Source organism: Mastomys coucha, unplaced genomic scaffold (assembly GCF_008632895.1).
Source record: "Mastomys coucha isolate ucsf_1 unplaced genomic scaffold, UCSF_Mcou_1 pScaffold14, whole genome shotgun sequence".
NCBI lineage: Eukaryota > Metazoa > Chordata > Mammalia > Rodentia > Muridae > Mastomys > Mastomys coucha.
In genome coordinates, this window is record NW_022196896.1 from 129,419,942 (window position 1) to 129,435,969 (window position 16,028).

Here is a 16,028-nt window from a genome sequence, read left to right on the forward strand (position 1 = left end):
CCTTTGATTCATCTTTCTCGCCTAACACTGGGGAAAAAAATGCTAAATCAAGATGGGGTACAAGAGGGAGCATATCAACCTGGGCGTGATCTGGACTTTGACATCGCTGGACCGTCAATCCGGGGTGCTCTGGTCACAGCCTGACAACACTAGGGATCTCAACTGACTCCTCTTGTAGCCTCACCACTATTCTTTAACAGTTTAATGGGTACATTATAGAGTCTTTCATTTTGTGTGGCATTAGCTCCTCCCTTCCATATGCTATAATTAACATCACTTAAAATAAAGCTTGAATAAAATACTGAAAAAAATGAAGAAAATAAAACACGTAAACAAACACCCATAAGTACATACTAAATGTTGATGGAGCAGCTCTCCCCCAGAACTTTTTCAAGAGAGAGCAATTTAAATACATTTGCCTGATATGTACTATAGGTTATATCTGGGAAAGCATGAAAGCAAGACAGAGGCCATGTCCAGATTCAGGTTACACTATCCAGACTGGGTTCTGTAGCTATGATCTGACATCCAACAAGTATAAACATGTCTTACAAATTGAATGTAAATGCTTGTCACAGGAGGCATGAAATCATGTTCAAGAACAATCCAGGGAATAAAATTCCTCTGAGGTAAAAAACCAACCAACCAACCAACCAACCAACCAACAAACAAAAAAGCAACTCTCTGACATTTTTCCTGGAGCCTCTCTCACATTCTCCAAAGCATTGTTGACTATCTTCCAACAGTCATGTTCTAACAGTCTCTCTCTCTCTCTCTCTCTGTGTGTGTGTGTGTGTCTTTAAGTCTCTTTATGTGGTTTATTTCATTATTGACCAGCAGCGTATGTTGAACCATCCCTGCATTTCAGGGATAAAGCAAACTTGATTTTTATGCTGTCAATTTTAAGTTTTATTGGATTGTGTTCAGATTCAAAGAGTGATTTTAATCTTTTTGAAAATGTAAAGGTTTGTTTTTATGTCCCAACATATGGTCTACTTTAGTAAAGGTCCCTTGTGCTGCTAAGTAAAATGAGTCTTCTTTGGAGCTTGGTTAGAATATTTATAGATGTCTGCTAAGTCCTCTGGTGCATGAAGCCAATTAATCCTGATGTTCCTGCTTAAGCTTTTTCCAGATAGCCTTATTAGGGAAAGTGAGGTATTGAAATAACCTACTATTAATGGATTGGTGTTTATCTGTGTGTTTACATGTGATAGTACTTTTTTTTATTAAATTAGGAACTCCAAATTGGGTGAATGTAAGTTTAAGCTAGCAATGTCTTCTTGATTAACTGTTCCCTTGATAGAATGTAGTGTCCCTCTTATTTGTTCAGATTACTTTTAGTTGAAGACTGTTTTGTCAGATGTTATGATAGCGATGCCTGATTGCTTCCTGGTGCCATTTGATTGGAATACTTTTCTTCATTCAATTACTCTAAAGCAGTCTCTACCTTTAAAACTAATATGTATTTCTTATAGGCAACAGATAGATGGATTTTCTTTCTAGATCCATTCAGTCACTCTGTGTCTTTTGATTGGAGGATTGAGGCCACTGATATTTACAGTTATGGAGATATGTGTGTTAATTGTGGTCATTATGTTATTGACTTTTGATGTTATTGTTTATGTTCGCAGTGCTGTTTTGTGTTGTAAGTTATGGCTTTATAATTTTTACCCACTGTCTCTGTGCTATGTTCACTCCTCTTTTCAGCCATGAAGAATGATTTCTGTATTTTCTTTGGTTTGTTGGATGCAGATTTTTAAAAGACTTTTTATGTCATGGAAAGTTTTTCTTTCTCCTTCAATCATGGTGGATAGTTTTTCTAGGTTGGCTTTCATAGTTCTTTAAGACATGGAATTAATTGTTCCAGGCTTTTCTGGCTTTCTAAGGTTCCACTGATAAATCAGCTGTTTCTGATTTATCATTCTGATACATGACTTTCTTTTTCCTGTAGTTTTCAATATACTTTCTTTTTATGTGTACCTAATGTTTTAACTGTGATATGCTATGGGGATTTTCCATTTTTGGTCTTTTTTATATGGTGTTCTTTGTACTTTTTATATTTCTATAAGTGTTTCTTTCCTTAGTTTGGGGAAGTTTTCTTTTAGGTTATTGTTGCAGATTTGGTCTATTCCATTAGCTTAGGATTCTCACTCATCTATGTGTCTGCTGCTTGCTTGCTTCTACCCACAAGGCTTTTGTTTGCATTTTCTAGATGAACGATTGGATTTTCAATTTCTTCTTCAGTTAGGCTTGAGTTCCTTTCAGTGTTTATATCTCCCGGTTGATTCTGTCCCCAAGCCATGGACTGTCTTTATCATTCCCATCAGCCTTTGCCTATCATTCCCATCAGCCTTTGCCTATCATTCCCATCAGCCTTTGCCTACCATTCCTATCAGCCTTTGCCTATGTTTTCTTGGGCATCACTCAGATATTTAGTCTTTGAAAACTATTTTCCCTTGATTTCATTGTCGTCTTTAAACTCTTAAATATTTAAATTCTTTGATGAAGTTTGTGATTGCTCAATTAAATTCTGTATCCTGGCGTAGGTAATTCTCATTGGCAATCATATCTAAAGGACTGGTAGGTTTTGGAGAGATGCTGCTAGCTTGATCTTTCATATCTTTGTTACTCCTGGAATGTTACCTGGATTAAAATTTTGTTAGTTCTGCATGTATTATAGATAAAACATCTTAAGGAAGAAGAGAAGATGTGGGAGCAGGTTGAGTCTAGAGGTTGGGAATATCTTGGGTAGAATGAAGTCAGGTGTGCAGAGGGGAACTATGCTGGTATCCAGAATGCGCCTCCATGTTCCAAGCATGGAGTATGGAGGTAGAAATGTCTTGGTAGGAAGTTTCAATGTGAAATAGGAATATTCTGTTGTTTGGTGGTTAGCTAGAAGGAATACTGGGTCAGACCTAGAGCTCCTTCCAGCTAGGAAGTCCATCCTATTCTGGTGCACTGTGTGTAGCACCCAGCTATAGCCTGCAATGAAGGTGTGTGTGTGGAGATCAAGATACTAACTTTGAACCTAGGGGAGGAAGGGGAAGTCTGGATTTTTAGTAGGATGGTGGAGGCTGTCAGGAAGGGACCTGTGGGTGGGTGTAAGAAGGTGAGGTCCTGCAGGAAGCTAGAGCTGCCTGAGATATAGGGAAGCTGGCTGGCTTTCCAGTACTAGACATGATCTTCCTCATGTTGAGTAGGACTTAAGTCTAATTGGACGCTATTGGTGCCCACCAACATGTGAGTGCCACTTACTCCACCATCATGTGTATCTGCCATACAGGTAATTATCATGGCTCAAGGGCGTTGAAGCTGGGTGAGATAGTTTAATTGCTTCTCTCCCTTGGAAGCTTGCCTAGTATTTTCAGGATCCATTGAAGCTCAACTCCAGGAATGAGGCTTTCAGATCAGATCCAGCTCTAAGCCTTCAAGTTTTCTTAAATGTGCTGTGTCTTTAACAATGGTGGCTCACCCTCCACCCCTGAGAGACAACTAAGGACTAAACCTATAATCTATATTGTTTAGGGGTCACTTAGACTACCCTGATCAACCACACAAAAAGAGGTTTCTTGAGGCATCAACGGCTGGTGAGGTTGTGGGGAAAGAAGAAACCCCATTCAGTATTGGTGGGAATGCAAATTGGCACAGCCATTCAGCCAAAAACAGCGAAGAATCATCATAAAACTTAAAATAAATCTACTGTATGGCCCAGCTAGACCACTCCTTAGCATATGTCCAACATCATACACTCAAACATCACACTCCATAGATGCTTGATCAGCAATGTTCATTGCTGTTATTCATGATAGGCAAGGAATAACAACATCCTAATGTTTTTCAACAGATGCATGGATAATGATACTGACAGTGCAGTCCATATATGTGCTGGAATACTATTCATCTGTAAAGAAAAATGATGGACCTAGAAAAGATTACATTGGGTTAAGTAACCCAGATCCCAAAAGACAAAGGTTGCATGATTTCTCTCATCTGTGGTTCCAGGCTCCAGTCTTCAGATGTGAGTATACCATATAGTCTAACCACAGAAGCCAGGAAAGTATAAAGGGACCATGGGTTGGGGTGGAGGCACTGGAGAGAGGAATAGCAGGCTACAGATGTTAGGAAGTGGGCAGTGGAATAATGGGCAGGGACTACATCTAGGGAGGAGGGAGAGCGGTCAGCACAGGGGAAGAAGTGGCAAATGACACAGAGGTTGTGTGATTTGAGCCTCAAGGAATCACTTAATATCTACCTAAAATTAAAATACCTATAAGTATATATAAAAGTGGACCATCAAAATCATTCAGTTTGTCCAGAAGTTGTAATGAAGATTTGTATGGTTCTTATGTTCCCACATGCTTGCCTTCTTTTTCTGCCAACCTCATAGATTCTTAGTAGTTTTGATCTTGTTGGTCTTAACCCCATCTGTTCTTACCCTATCCTGGATACAGAACCAAACTATGGGAGATGTGTGTGTGTGTGTGTGTGTGTGTGTGTGTGTGTGTGTGTGTGCGCGTGTGTGAACAAGGTTGGATTGTGTGGAGGAGTTGGGCAAAAATGGAGGTAGCTTGGAAAGTACCATGCCATGGGAACAGAAGAGAGGAGACGGAGGAGGCCTTTTAGGGGTCTGTCCTCAGAGTGAACTGTCTAACACAATGGCATCTATGGCAAACACTAGACCCCTGTGAGCAAGGCATCACTCTACTTAATTGTTCTACCAAGTCAGTGCTTGACTTCTTCCCCTTTATTTGACGCCTACACATACTGGCACTTTACTTTAAAAAATTATTCAATTTTATGTGTGTGCATGTGCGCCTGAGTGTGCAGGCACATGTGTATGCAGGAAGCCACAGAGTTCAGAAAGCAGGTTGGAAGCCCTTGTACTGGAGTTACACATGGCTAAGGTGCTGTGTGGGTGCTGAGAACTAGACCTAGGCCCTCTGCAAGAGTGGCTGGTGCTCTGAAGCGCCAAGCTGTCTCCCCAGCTCTGCCTTCCTCATCCTGCAGCACAGCATTTGCAATAATCATATCTTATGCACTACCGTTATAGTCTCCATTTCACAGGTGAGGAAAGGCTTTAAGAGACTAGCCTACGATGCTAGAGTTGATATCCAGTGGTTCTGTCTCCAGAAGCCACTCTGGTGGTTCAGAAAGTGGGTGTCAGAAAGTGCTACCTCTGACCTTCCAGGCAGAGTCCCTTGATGGAATTTTTAACAAAAGTATGCTTTTTCCAATGTCATAATTTGGTGTTGTAGTTTTCTTCTGAAAATGGCAACTCTTCTTAAATAACTGACTCTTAGGGTAAATAGCCGTGTTTACCATGATAGATGGTACCTGGATGGTTGGAAAGATTCACCAGAGACCACAGGGAAGCATGAAGGCGGTCCTGAACACAGCTCTGAAGCTGCGTCTTAGAGAGACTCAAACAAGAAAGCCACACAATGTTCAATGGAGAGCTTTTAATAAAGAAAACAGTTTTGTGTACCTGTGCTTGTTCTAATTTGAAGGTGCGGTTTATCATAGGAAGCAGCTTTATCATAGCTGAAAAATAAAAGGCAGTTTCCCACATTCTCTGAAGGTTCCATTTCAGCTTCACCTAACTCTGAACTGCTCTTTGAGTCATCTGCTTCTGGAATACCCATGACTTCGCTGTTTATGACGTAAACATGACCTGTGTTCAAGTTAATCTTGATATTCAAGTCATGGTGAAGTTCTTTAGGACTGTGCTCTCCTAGTTGGCTCTGGGAACAGACACTGGAGGTGAATAAATTCTTACAACACAGAGAAGATTTCTGAGATCATTACCATATTCAGAAGAAAAATGTATAACCTCATGAAAATGTTAATGATTAGCATTAATTGAAAGCAGAGGCCAGGACAGGAGTTCCCTGTAGGTTCTGAGAGCCTCGGAGCCCTCTGGGGGAGACAGAATACATCTTTAGGTAATAGATTTATGGAGCTAGGCAAGGAGGATATTGCCTTAAACTTTTTTGCTTCACTTCATTCCCTTCTGGTCTATTTCTGCCTTTGTTCTGAGCTTCTGTGAGCTCTCCCTCTCCCTTCCCTTCAGCTGTATGTTCCAGCCTCTGCTTATGTTTCTGATGTGAGCATTAGAGATCAGTGGTAAGAAGAAAAAGGATAATATGCTGACTTCAGAGGAAGCAATCATGGCGCATCAACCAGAAAATTATTAGGTCAATAATACACAGGGAGTCTCCTTCTCATGCTTCTGTCTAGCTATTATCATTTCTTTTAATCGTCTTTGACAGATCAATATGCAATAAACCCCACAAATAACTGTCATATTTTAATTTTGGCCTCCCTACTTGAAAATTATGTTTATTGTACTGAATTTGTTTTTTCTTGGTTGACTTACATTCTTTTCAGAACACCATGGGATACAAACATGAACAAGCATAGACAGTGTGCCCACCTGAAAAGTAATCGATGTGTTCCTGTTATTCATAATGGTAATCAACAATCTCTATAGCATGGATCATTTTGGGGTACCATTTTTGAATGTTTACATATATTGACCCAATCTCCAACAGTTCCACGAGTTAAATCCTATTTTTCAGAAGGAGGGAAAGCTGGAAACTAAATGTAAGCAATTTCCAAAGTCACATCTCTAGTGATGAGAAGCAGAACTGGAAATCTTAGTCTAGACTCCATGCCTGCAACTACCATGTGATGCCAATCCCTCAGATACACTCTCCCAGGTAAGAAGAGCAAATACACATGAATTCCTTAGCGCCCCGTGAACCTGAGGCTTGGAATATAGTAGACAAGGGCACACGACTACCTCGCAGGAACTGGAACACACCTAGATTTAAAGACCACATAATGTGTGTCTCAGCCCCAAGGGATCCCACTAGAGAATCCAGATTGCAGGAGGACTATTTGCCTTATAGTTGGGTAGGCCCTTATTGCTAATTTTATGCGGTGATAAGATGCGTGCTTCCTCGTGCAACCAACAGTGTTTCATCTTCCTCTTGTTTATCTCCCCCCCTCGCCCCGATGGTGCTTGTCGCAGCCCAGCATTTTCTACTCAATAGATAGTAGTTCATTTGCCTCCAAAGCAGTCTCACCAGAGACTGCTGCACCCTGGAAGCTCATGTTCTTTTGCCAGAGAGCAGAGCCAATTTGGCTCAGAAGCGATGGCTAGGGGCTACTGACAAATCTTGAATCCCTTTGAAGACTGGATTTTGTAGGGCCTCCTTGTGGGATAGAGCCACCTACTTCAAAGCTAAATAGTTCTGTTTCTGTCCTACTCAGCCAGCCAGCCAAACATGGTTACAGCTAAATAAATGGAGAAGTTGGCTTTTGTATACATGATAATTGTTCTTGGTTGAACTGGAAGTCCTAGCTGAATCCAAGTCCTTTGATGTGCTGATGAGAGTGTCTGGGTAAGAGGAGGGGATGCTCATTTTCTTTTAAAAAACAACAACAGTTGGCTTGGATCTCTTCAATCTTGGCCAATGGAGCTAGCTATGGGTTAGATTGTTTCTTGCTTGCCCATGGTGCTTCTAGCATGGGCTCCTGGAGAGAGACCAGTTTGAACGCTGCATCTGGCAACATGCTGTTATACAAGGTAAGTTTGTTGACACTCCAATTTCAGACAAAAAATGGTTTTGTGAGTCATATGGAGAGGAAGCTATCTCCTGGTTTTGAGTCATTAAAAGTCAACTTCAAATTTTCTGTCTTTAATGAAATCTTAACTGTATGGCTTCCTTTCCTTTGCTCATTTCAAATAGCTGCTCCAGTTGCCTTTTATCAGTGTCTTGTCAAGATGGCTCCCAGGGACCTGCAAAGGAGTCTATGAATCCCACTTAGCTGACATTTCGGGTTAGGTTTTAAGGTAACAGAACCTTGTGTACACATGGGTATTTGGGAGATGGATTGTAACATGTACTTTCTCATCTGACAAGCCATGTTTTCCTGAGTGTTCTGAGTTTCCATCTATGAGAAGAGGCATGATGATTCTTTGTCCAGAGAACTTAGACCATGTGCCAGCTAGTAGGAATTTTGCCATGATGAAAGAGAAAATTGGGATTCCAACCAGAAGTCTATCAGCTTGGCAAGTGAAACAGTCTGTAAAATGCTTACTGGGCAAATATGAGGACCCAGGTTTGATGCCCAGAACCTATGTAGAAAATCCAGATGCTTATAATTTTAGCACTAGAGAGGTATAGACCAGTAGGTGAATGCCTGGGGCTCATTGGTCAGCTAGTTAAGCCTAATCAGTGAGTCCCAGACCAGTGAGAGACCCTTTCTCCTGAAAACTAGGTGCATGTCACATGAACAGAAGCAATGCCTAAGGTTATCCTTGGCACATGGACAAGCACACATGTGCATGCACGCCTACACACATATGTACCCACATAAACATGTATACAAATGTATACACAGATATATACACATATAAACGCACAAAAAAAGCTTGAGGGAAAAGGAGAAGATGAATTAGAGGTAATTCTGTTGCAAAACAGAAAAGTGCTGATTTGAAATGTAGCTGGGAAATGGTTTTTACTCAGAGCTGCTTAATAATTGCTCAGGGGTTCTCCAGGGGCTGTGAGGTCTCACACCATATTTCATGTCTTGAGGCTTTTCTATGTTCTATTCCCTATTTCTTGTGTTCTCTGAGACAGCACTTCTGTGGAAATGCAAAGGTGTTTGGGGATCTGGTTCTACTAAATATTTAGCAAATGAAACAAGGTTGCCAAACTGGCAAGACCACTAAAAATTGGTCCAGACACAGCCAGGCTCAAGCAGCTGTTTGCAGCTGGTTAAACATGAGTTATAGTAAAGCAACTGATGTGTCTGTTAAGTACAAATGTCCAAAGGAAAGGATTCTTTTCTCTCCAGGCCTTACAAGCCATTTATTATTTTTTTCTGAATAAGAAAAATTGAGATGTAAAGAGTCAAAATGTTCATTTAATGATCCTCATCATCAACGTTTGCTAAAGGAAGCACATACAATTCTACTATTCAAGTGCGATCACTGTTAAGATCTTGGCATGATTTATTAATATCCAATCAGAGTCATAGCATTTTATATGCCATTTTCCTCAAATTATCTGAAAAATTTAACATGATAATCTATGACATACATTAGCAACTTATCCTTATCTTGTTCTATAAAATATTGATAATTTGATGATCGAGGCAGTATGTTGGATGGTTTATCTTTTTTAGTATAAAACTCCAGTTGACACTTATACAAGTTGCCTGTGTTGAGTCTCACTTTTGTGATGTTTCATGATCTAATACTTCCCTAGGAATCTTGATGTCCCTGTCTTGATCACAGTTTTATTCAAGTTATTTTGAGAATCAAGCTGACATCAGGAATGGAGGGAGAGCACAAAGTCAGTTCTTCCTTCATAAGCAGCTTTCATGGACTCACGTGGTCAGCCCCTGGGTACTCACAACATATTCCGATCAAGACTCTAGGGAGCACAATTTTCTTATTTTACTGCCTTCTTTGGATCTATGTTCTGAAAATTGGACTTCAGTCTTCCTTTGGATTTCAGTTATCAGTACGTTTTCTGAAACATGGTGCTCCATCTTCCCACTGCCCCTTAGTGTTCTTAGATCTTGTCATTGTCACAGAGAAACCTCCTCGCTGCAAGAGATAGTAGATTAGACTCTGGGTTGTCTTTCTGCTTTTCTTATGGAGAAAGAATGCTTTCATAGATTCTATGCCCTGTGAGATAACTTAGCAGTTTATGGTCAGTGAAGAGATGCCCAGTAAGTTTTCCAAAAAAAAAAAAAAAAAAAAAACCCCAAAAAACAAAAACAAAACAAAACAAAACAAAAAACCATAACATTCTAGTGTCTATTCTTTTGAGTAATAAGAAAGCAATACTTCATTGAGCTCTCGATAACTCTTGGTTGGTTTGATGCTTGCAATATTTCAATAGCATTTTGCCAATGTTCTACCCTTCCCTTGACTTAAATATACTCAGTTTATTAAGCAGTTATTTTGAAAGGGTCACTTTTTAGAACCACTCATACCTCCACAAGCTTGTGACACTCATGTAGGATGAATGTGGTCAGTCAATATTATATTCTTGAAATATTATGCCTATGTAAACCCATTTCATATGTTATCCAGTATGACAAGCCATCATTCGAATAATGCAGCATATTTATGTGGCCAGGGTAGCAGAATTCAGAGAGCTCAAAATTAATTATAACCACACCCTGACACATACTACTACTTACTTACCATAAACGTTTTGTTCTTCTGTAGTCTTTGAGACAACAACCAAGACCAATGCTCATATCTTCCTATTTGGTTTTGTGGGATTTCCCTTTTTATTTATTCTGGTGTAGAATTTTACAGCACTCAATTTTAAGTGCATTTAGTTATGTTTAGGTCTTGAGTCTTAGTGCTGTACCACACACCTAGTAGGTACTTAATAATGGTTGTTAAAGTGCCTAATATATGCTTTTAAAGTAAATAGACAACACCAGAGGCATTCCACTTAGGTTCCATTTATCTCCTCCTCTAATTTGTCTCTTCAGTGTGTTTCATCTTCTCTTTAAGTTGTTGAGAAAAAAATACATTTTCATCTCTTGACATGCATTAATGCAAAAAGATAGAATTTGTCTCTAATGGTCATAATGCTGTAATTTAAACAAAAGGAGAATAAGGGGAAAAGAGAGACATGCATGGGCTTATTCAATAGTGCATGCTTTCTGTTCTCTGAATGGCTTATTATTTTAAAACTGTGGACTGGTATCTTTCCTATAACAAACAGAAAATGTATCGGTAAACTAAAATGACTAGCATTTGAGGAGAAGGCTTGGGAAGGTTCATTATAGCTTGTCCTTTCAATGTGTCTTCTTTTGACATCGTCACCCTGGGTATCCTGGCAACAGAGCACTTCACCAAAACAAAAGTCCCATAGACACTGTTTGCTGAATTCCATCAGAATAATAAAAAGACTGTTTTGTCTAAGCAGTTGCTGAAGACAGTAATTTAGAAAAACACCAAGACAGTGGCGAGATGTACTTGATTCAGAAGTAACTGTCATGGAAGGGAACCCTATCATTTTATTCCAACATTTGCAGGGAGGTACAAAGGGGAGAAGAAGAAAGATGATTTGTGGGCTAAATGAGCAGTAAGCTAGGATGAAGGCACTACAATAAGACATCCCACCAAAGGCTCATTCATAGGATAAGTACCTGTGCTCATGCATCTTCAGTACCTGTACAGACAGCTGCAAACAGACTCTTGGTGTGCACATGAAGCTTTGCCTTATTCAAGACCAGGCTACATGGAGTCTCTGGGACAAGGCTGTATATATATGGTGAATATAGATATAAATACAGATGATATAGATATAGAAGATATAGATATAGATATAGACATAGATTGGGGGATCTGGTAACTCTTGTATAGCAATAATGCAGGACTTCCCCTACATGCTCAGCATTGGGATGATGGCAGGGCTTGGTAGGTTAAAGAAAGATTGGCATGTTTGGTGCCTGAGATCCACATCTATGCTTTCTCTTCTTGTCCTACAGTTTACCTCTCTCTTTCCTTTGCAACCAAGGGGTTAACTGCTCTTCCCAGGGCCAAGAGCTCAGCAGTGTTCTCCCACTGCCCTGTTGATGACTTTGTTGGCCAGAGCTCAAGGTTCACGAAGAGTGTGAGCAGGGAAGTGCTTTAGGAGGTGGGATTTTCAACTCCTCAAGGGATGGAATTGAAGCAGGCAAAATGCTAGCATACATATACTCTGGCACTATAGCCCACCCAAGAAGCTCGTCCTGGTGCCTGCTCAAGCTCCCTGCTTCTTCCTTGGTGTGTACAAACTTCATGGGCTCCCTCTTCATGTTCCAGACCACAGGTGACCGACTCAATCCATGGAGGTATAGTCTCCAACCTGAGACCTTGTGAACAAGGCTTAGCCACACAGCCAGTTCAGCTGTTTTATTGATAGAAATATTTACACCTGGGGGGTCACACTTCTTCTCCAGGGCGTGTAGAATAGTAATACGGAGGACAATAACCCACACCGGAAATAGAAAAGGGAAAGGAAAAGGACAGGGCAGAAGGAGAGGGACAGTTTTGACGTCTGAGGGTGGGTGGTTTGAGTGAGAAATGTCCCAATGGCCTCTTCTATCTGAACACTCCATCTCTGGTTGGGGAGCTTACAGAATCTTTAGGAATGAAGTTCTGCTAGAAGAAGAATGTCAATGGGGACAGGTTTTGAGGGTTTTATAGTCCTGCCCTTGTTTCCTGTTTTGGCTCTTTATTTCCAGTGTGTGGTTAAGACGTGGTCCCTCAGTTTCTCATTCCTGATACCTTCCCAAACACTACCAGACATCCAGCTCTCTAGAATTGTATGCCCCAGCAAATTCTTCTGGAAGTTGCTTTGGTTGCAAATCAGTGCAGGTGGTTTCCTCATTCCTAGCTCCAGTTTATTCTGAGGATCAACTAATTGGCTTCTATATGACATATATAATCCAGACCTAATTTGACTTAAATCCATTTTGAGGAAATTTTGCTCAATTGTAACTAACAAAAAGATCACTGACCAAAAGAAACTGGCTGAAGGCAGCTTCAAAACCAGCACCTGAGTCTCAGGGTGTGGGCCGGTGCTCAGCACAAGTCTCAGGTGTGGGCTCAGTGCTCAATGCACAGTCTCAGGGTGTGGGCTCAGTGCTCAATGCACAGTCTCAGGGTGTGGGCTCAGTGCTCAGCCCACAGTCTCAGGGTGTGGGCTCAGTGTTCAGTGTACAGTCTCAGGGTGTGGGCTCAGTGCTCAGTGCACAGTCTCAGGGTGTGGACTCAGTGCTGCTCAGTGCACAGTCTCAGGGTGTGGGCCGGTACTCAGCACACAGTCTCAGGGTGTGGCCTCAGTGCTCAGTGCACAGTCTCAGGGTGTGGGCCGGTGCTCAGTCCACAGTCTGGACATCCTGTACATTTGCTGACTACAGAACATAGCAGACCCTTGGCAGCCCTGCTGGGTCTTGGTGGGGTTTTAGAAGAAATATTATCTAAATGCTCCAACTCTCTAACCCTTTTCCCTGGCTGCTAGAGAATTGTACTGTACCCACAGGATCGGCATGTTTGAAGAATTCATGGCTCCCCGTGTTCCTGTTTCTGTCCAGTGTCTCCAACCATGGCATGATTAGTTTCAGGCAGTCCTATCTTAGCGTTCACAGGTTTGAGGTTGGTGCCTTCTGCTCTCTAAAGCTCTTTTGGGAACCATCAGGGAAGGTTTCAGACATTTCCTCACTGCACTGAGCTGCCAGTTCTTGCTGCCTAGGAGTGACAGGCCATTGGGATGGGGGAGTCTGATATTCTGAGCTAGGCTAAGTGTTAGGGCAGGAGGGAGACGGGCAGACGACAGGGCTTCTGGGTTTATAGGCAACATTTCTGCAGCTCCTGTTGTGAGAGGTGCCTTTCCTTCAGGACAAGGCAGGATTCGCTTCGGGCATTTGGCATGAATAAAAACCATAGAGTAAGCCAGCTTTGATCTCTGCACAGATAATCTTCCTGTATAATTTATAGCTTTAGAGTGGGTACTCTTAGATTTCTGGGCAGAAAGGGGGGCTAACATGTTATTGTGAAGCAGCAAAGAGAATCAGTGGGCCAAGCAGTGCTCAGAGTGTTCTTGACTACCCCCACCACATCTATACACACACACATACATACATAAACACACATATACACACATACACACACATGCACACACATGCACACACATATACACATACACATACAAATATACACACACATTACACACACGCAATACACACATGCACATACATACACACATACACATACACATATACACACATGCACATGTACACACATACACATACAAATATACACATACATGTACACACACAATACACACATGCACACACATGTGCACATATACATATACACACATACATACACACATATACACACACATGCACATGCATACACATACACACAAATATACACATACATGTACACACACATGCAATACACACATGCACATACACACATGTACACGCATATACACACACATACATATATACACACATATACACACATGCACATACACGTGTGCACACACACATACACACACAAATATACACACACATTACACACACATGCAATACACACACATACACATACACACACGAGTATACACATACATACATATACACACATATACACAAACACACACACACACACACACATACATTGTATGCACATGAGCTTGGCATGCCAAAACACACATGTGGAGGTCAGAGGAGAGCCTAGAGGAGTCATTTCTCTTCTTCCACCACATGGGTTCAGGTTGTTACGCTCACAGGCACCGAGCTGTCTCACTGGCCTGATGCTGATTATAGTTTAAACAGTTTTGTGAGGAGCTAAGTTTGCCCACAAAGCATGAAACCTAGTTTAGAAGGAAAGTTCTGGGCCTTTTGTGGTCATTATTGTAGTAACACCTTCCTCGCTAATAGATAAAGCAAAATCTGCTCGTACAACTCATATGTTGATAGAGAACCCACCACACATTAATATCAAAGTGGACTAGGACTTTGAACATTCCCAGCCTTTTCCCCTTATCTGTAGATCACCTTCTTCTCCCTTCAAAGTACATACATATGTATACACACATGTATAAACAAAGCCACAGGGTTCCGGTGACTAGGCAGCACAATAAATTGTGCAGAAAAATTTAACAGATTTTACAAAAAATATTGCAGGAGAAGATAGATTTTTACAGAAAGGCAGTTTCAGTAAAGTTGTATGATTTACAAAATCAACATACAAAATCAGTAATGTTTCTATAAGCCAAAAATGAATAAACTGAAAAAAATAGAAAAAGCAGTTCACCATTCTTAGTCTAGTATGGGTGAACTTATTGCCAAGTACAGTTGGCTATTATAAGAAACAAATCAGGAAAATACAGTAAGTAAAGGAATAAGATAACCCAAACCATTGCAATTAAACTGCTAATATTTCAGTAGATATGTACAGTTTTGCCTATGCAAATAGATGTATTACTGGCCGTCATTTGTCTGTCAATCATTTTGTTTGCTTTACATACTTGTAAAAATGTTTGGCCTGAGTTATGTGTACATTTCTTAATCTTCATCAAGTTTCTTATTGCAGTCAATATTTTCCTGGTCTTACCAGCATGAGACATGAAGAAACTATTAAAGATGTTTGCATTTGAATCAAGAGTCAGAAAGAAAGTGGATAGGGGGCCCTGTGCAAGGAGACAGGAGAAAGGCCATCATTTCTCTGCTAAGTGATGTTCAAATCTTCCTTTGGAAAATATTCTGAAGTCTATGTTCTTTTTCTTTTCTTTCTCTAAGTACCCACTTTTTGCTAAAGGAAGGGAGTGCTGTGGAGAATTTCCCCCTGCGAAAGCACTTATTCACCAGACACCCCACTGCCTAAAACCTTTACCCCAGGGAAACAGACAAGCTACCTGTATCTGCAAGTTGCAGATGATGAAGCTTTAAGATAATACGTTCTGCTTCAGGTAGCACAGAATGAAATCAAATCACAGACGAAAACTCTGAAACATTGCCTGTAAATCCTGGGGTTAATTGCCTGGCTGGAAAGTCCAGACAGGACACACTGGCTGGAATGGATGCCGGCTTCCTGGCTTACAGGTCCTGTGGAGGCAAGAGGCCAGTCTCTGAGCATGCATCCTAAGTAAAGCCTAGGATTGCCGGTAGCTCCAGAATTATATAAAATAAATGCCAGGCGGGTATCTGCTCCATCAGAAGGTTGAGAATATGAGCACAACCCAGTGAGCAAGGCAGAGCCATAAGATCAAACTCTTATGAGTATGAAGAAGCCACAAAAGGTAGATTCCCAATGTATTTAATCTATGTAAAAATTCTAGAAAAATCCTGAATCTGGATTCTGTCTACCTTTTTGGTTTTGTTTGAGAGGAGGTGGATTAGATCAGGCTAGCCTGTGGACCCCAGACATTTGGATTACCAGTGTATAAAACTACCTTGCTTAATTTTTTCCAATTATTTTATTTTATTTTATG